We start from the raw sequence: 6,010 nt of genomic DNA, 5'->3' as shown, positions 1-6,010 counted from the left end.
TTTTTTACATTGCCTACATATACAGTAACTCGCTGACTCACTCATTACTCACTACCATATAATAGACACGTTTGTTTTCTCTCTCGTGTATTTGTACCCCGTGACTAACTTTTAATGGCCGCCTGTCGTATGAGTCCTCGTGGCCCTCGTAGTCCTTAAGTCCGTATCAGACTACGGATTGGGATTGAGATTGGATTGAAATTTAATCAATCAGAACAGAGAAAACTGATCTCAAGTTTAGTAAACTTTGCTCTGATTGGTCTGATACGGGCATTACAGACCCGATGCTCGCACAGTCATGGCTCCTCACATCCCGGCTAGCCAACCACTCATGGTTAACATTTGCCTATGCAGCTATTAGTTTAATAGCTTTTTACCACTCTTCGACACTAATTAACCATTCAAAAGCCATCACTTTCATAGAGCACAATTCAACACGACACATTCTACTTCTCAGATAGAGAGAGAGAAAGAAAGAGAGAGAGAGAGAGAGAGAGGAAGAAAGAGGGAGTGGAAATGAATGAATGAATGAATATATTTATTAGCTTTTAGCTATCATACAATACACACAATACACTTCACTTAAATCCATTTTTCTTTCAATCTTCTTTTAAATTCGCTTACATTATTATCAATGTTTCTTATTTCCTCAGGCAACTCATTATAAATCCTTATACCATCATAAAACAAATCTTTCTGTCCTGTTCGCGTTTTTCTAAATCGTACTTGTAATTGGTTTACTTGCCTCGTTTTGTACTTATGTCGCTCTCCTACTTTCTCAATCTTATTACACAACCCCCTCAGTAACAATCCATTAGCTAGTTTATACATAAATATACATACATTATACTTAATTCTCTTTTCTACGCTCATAATTCTTAGGACACTCCTCATTTCATCGCATGAGGTATATATCAAACATTTAAGTACTGACCTAATTGCCCTATTTTGACATACTTGCAACTTATCTAATTGTTCTCTACTCAAACTTATAAATACTATTGAGCAATATTCCATGTGTGGTGCCACAATTGCCTTATACAATATGCTTCTTACATATAATGATAGGTCGACACCCACTCTCCTAATAAATTGTGTCTTAGCACTCATCTTTTTAATAACATGTTGCACATGCTTCTCAAATGTCAATATCTCATCTACCATTACACCTAAATATTTGTATTAATTTACTTGCTCCAATTTTTTGTTCGCAATTCTTATATCACACTTCGTATTTTCCTCGCATTTACCACTTCTTAGTAACATGAACTTGCTCTTTTCCCCGTTCAATTTCAACTTATTTGCACGTAACCAACCATATATTTTCTCCAGTTGCTTATTAATAACATATTCAATAGCATCTATTCTTAAGTTTTCAAAGTATACAATAGTATCGTCTGCAAACATTCTAATTTTACATCCAAGAATCGTTAAGTTTACAATATCATTGATATATAATATAAACAATATAAACAATTTTTTACCTTTCTTGCTTCAGACATTACATTTTTATATTTTACCTTTTGTACTCTATTATTCACATAATCTTGTAACCAAGAGATAACCGTTCCTTTAAATCCAAGAAATTCCTATTTAGCAATTAATATCTTTCTATCTATTGTCTAGAAAGCTCTACGATAGTCCAGAAAAACAACTCCAGTCTTAATTATATAATAAAAATAAACCACGCATTGTGAATAATCGAGTAAAATAGAAAAATTCGACAAACAAAATATAATGTATAGGTTACGTACCGTTATTTTTTTTAAAGCGTTTTGTGCGGGGGGTGTTTTCATTCACTTCTTTGCGCTTTGGGGGACTCATTGGTGGGTGGTGGGATACAGTATATTCCGAGTATATATATACAGTATATATATTCGGGTATATAAACGGGTATAATAATAGACGAACTTCCTCGATGTCGATAATGTCAACCTTTCTAATTTTGTTTTTACTATATCTGTCTTTGTCTAACGAAATGACATCTGTCCTTTTTTTGATTGCTCGCCATCTCTCGCAAGATCCGGCAACTACTGTTGCTGCTCTTCTTGTCATTTTGCATCCGTATTTGCATTACTAAAATAATTTTTCGATGGATCTTTTTTTGTACGCATTGAATCTTACTTCTACTTGCACGGTATTATTCCTACATGTTTATCGAATTATCTTACTGTACAGATTAATTTATTTAAGATTCTTTATATTCTTAAGATTATTGGTGAAATAATAGATAGTCATGATTTAATTCTTACTATGAGAAAGGAGTTGACATCTATTTGTCGTAATTAGATATCTTTTGTATAAAGGATAGAGGAAAGAGAATCGGGATTCACTAACAGATACAGATATTTCTGAAATAAATAATATTTATAAGGAATTTAGAATTTAGAATTTAGAATTTAGAATTACTGAGTAGTTTAATTTATCGAATTATCTTACTGTACAGATTACTTTATTTAAAATTCTTTATATTCTTATGATTCTTGGTGAAATAATAAATAGTCATGATTTAATTCTTACTATGAGAAAGGAGTTGACATCTATTTGTCGTAATTAGATATCTTTTATATAAAGGATAGAGGAAAGAGAATCGGGATTCACTAACAGATACAGATATTTCTAAAATAAATAATATATATAAAGAATTTAGAATTTAGAATTTAGAATTTAAAATTTAGAATTTGGAATTTAGAATTACTGAGTAGTTTAATTTATCGAATTATCTTATTGTACAGATTACTTTGTTTAAGATTCTTTATATTCTTAAGATTCTTGGTGAAATAATAAATAGTCATGATTTAATTCTTACTATGAGAAAGGAGTTGACATCGTAATTAGATATCTTTTATATAAAGGATAGAGGAAAGAGAATCGGGATTCACTAACAGATACAGATATTTCTAAAATAAATAATATATATAAAGAATTTAGAATTTAAATTTTAGAAATTAGAATTTAGAATTTAGAATATGGAATTTGGAATTTGGAATTTGGAATTTGGAATTTGGAATTTAGAATTTAGAATTTGGAATTTGGAATTTAGAATTTGGAATTTGGAATTTGGAATTTAGAATTTAGAATTTAGAATTACTGAGTAGTTTAATTTATCGAATTATCTTACTGTACAGATTAATTTATTTAAGATTCTTTATATTCTTAAGATTCTTGGTGAAATAATAAATAGTCATGATTTAATTCTTACTATGAGAAAGGAGTTGACATCTATTTGTCGTAATTAGATAGAAACTAAATATATGGGCTGGTTTCACCATCTCCGATTCACTGTAATCTACTTTGATCAAACTAACTAACCGACGTATAGTTGGCAAACGAATTAAAAATTATTTGTGAGAGTATAGACAGGCTGTGTTTCGATATTGACTGTAAGCGCGATGGATATAGTGTATAGTAAGCAATAGTATATGTTTATTTATTTCAAGCATTTAACTGTATACAGCGTGAATAAATAATAATATTATACTTCCAGAGAATCTCTATCGATCCATTTGATATTTAATAGCTCGTCCTTTGCAAAATACGGGGTTTAATGTAGTAACACACGTATTGTGTATAGTATATTAGATAATAGAAAAAAATGATGAGGATTATTATCACTATATGCAGCTCATTAAGAGAGAAGCAATATGATCTTTTTGTATCTGCGCAAAAGGTGTTTATTTAAATATCTTGTATAGTTTATATTTTTGCAACTTATTGTTATCAATTTGCTCATTTACCAGATTTTCATTTTTATTAATATTAAATTATTCAATTGTGTGTGTGTGTGTGTGTCCTAACTTATGAAAAATTGATATTGCAAAAGTGGTAATAATTAGTTAACCTTTTATAAAAAAATTATCTTATAAATTACAAGCTTTTGTCGTTCATACATGCTTTATATAATAAAATAAAATAACCTTATATAATAAATAAAATAACTTTATATAATAAAATAATATAATTAAAAAAAAAGAACATGGATTGTATTTGAGAAATAGTAACTACTTACACTAATTATTTAATTTAATTTCTAGTATTACATTAATTCTCTTTTCTCTTTTTAAATGACTTTTGCGACTTAAATGTTTCAGGAAATCAGAAATAAAAGAGAAAGAGCTATTAATGTTTTTAATTGAAAAGAGTTTTTAAAAGAATTAAAGAAGTAACAGTACAAATGAAACGTTTAGGTCATTCAGAACTATTCGATAAGAAGTTAGCACCCCATTTTTTAAATATTAATTTTTGACAGTTAATCGACAAAACTCTTCTCATAAATATCTCAAACATTTATCTCTTATAAAATATATATTCCGTACACACACACACACATATATGAGCCTTTCACACTATCCGCCTTTCTTTTGTTTGTTTTCTTCTTTATTTTTTAATTTTTTTACTTCTTTATATATAGTGTAAACATCGACTTTATGCTTCGCTGATGCTTCTTTTACTGACATATTATTTTGAAAAATGTCGTGTACTACTTTATCCTTCCGCTCGGGAGTATATGTCTTATGAGGTTTGTATCCTTTATTTGTATTTTTTTCTGGTTCTTTATTAGCTTCCTGAAATAAAACAATAAAAAAATTGTAATAAAAAATGGAAAATCTGTTTTTTAAATAAAGATTCCTTTACCTCTTTGTGCTCTTTGTCCAGCCTGGCTTTCAGCCTGGGACTGGTTCTTCTCTCTAGTAAACCTGCCGAATGTTTAATACATTTATTTGTTTGTTTAACGTTATATAATCGAAAGAAACAGAGCTAAATAAGAGCCAATTCGCTGTTCTTGATGCGAGAGATTTATTCAATCATTAGTAACAGCGAATTTGCTCTTATTTAGCCCTGTTTCTTTCAATTGGATTTACAATAAGCTTCTACTCACCCTTATCATTGGTCACCGTTTTCAGGGCTGACCTTTCATCTTGGTTGTCTTGCTTTTTTTTTTTAGTTCTTATATTGCTGGAGGCGCTGGCCATGGCTGGAGGCGCTGGAGGTGGAATGCGCCTAAATGAAATACCTAGAAAATAAGCAAAAAAATTACTAACGGTAATGAAAGAAATGCAGTAGTTAAACTTATCAGGACAAAAAAGAAGAAATATTATAGATAATAATAGGAGTGATCCTACAAAAATGTGGAAAACTTTAAAAGAATTAATTAAGGATAAGCAAAGGGGTTCAGAGAACATCGATAATGTAGATTTTGAAATATTAGAGGACATAGAAGAATGCAATATAGCTGATAAATTTAATATACTATATGAATTATTTACAACGAATGTGATAAGCGTTTTCACCGCTAGGCGGCTGCTAAACTCGTACTTCAAATTCAACCAGAGACTGTATATAAGGCTCCATGGCGAAAGCGTCTATCACTCGCAGTTGTACAATCCATCACACCGGTCACTCGAGTGATGAAGATATGACAATTATTTATTTATTTATATATGTGGCAGTCAACCGACTGCTAAATATATAAATAAATAAATAATAAATAAATGTTTAAGACATTTTTTATGAAGCATTGATATTGTTTAAATAAAACAATATCATTAAAGCGATAAAGAATATGTCTTTTGTTTCAAACAATTTTATATTCTTTGAAAAATCAAACAATCGTAATCATTGATCGAAACATTGGTTTGTTTGGATGCAATAAAATTTATTAAATCCAAAGAATCTTTTTTCTCTGTGTACAATGCGAATATATGCAGTTTTATTTGGACTATATTCCTGATTTAAAGAACAATATATTTGATTGTATGTATGAAATGTCACATTAAAAAGAATAAATGCTTTTTTCATTGAAATTAATATTTGTGACAATGAACAAAATATACTGCTTCTTCAATATTAAAAATAATCTGATTAAAATGTTATATGTTCAGGTGAAACAAATATTTTTTCCCTTTAATTCATTATTCGTGACAGTTAACAAAATACAAACTTCATATAACGTTATATACAATTCACTGAAATGTATCTGTATTTGTACAAATTTATTATCTTGTTAGAC

This window comes from Temnothorax longispinosus, chromosome 3 (genome assembly GCF_030848805.1).
Source record: "Temnothorax longispinosus isolate EJ_2023e chromosome 3, Tlon_JGU_v1, whole genome shotgun sequence".
Lineage (NCBI taxonomy): Eukaryota > Metazoa > Arthropoda > Insecta > Hymenoptera > Formicidae > Temnothorax > Temnothorax longispinosus.
This window is presented reverse-complemented; position numbering follows the sequence as displayed.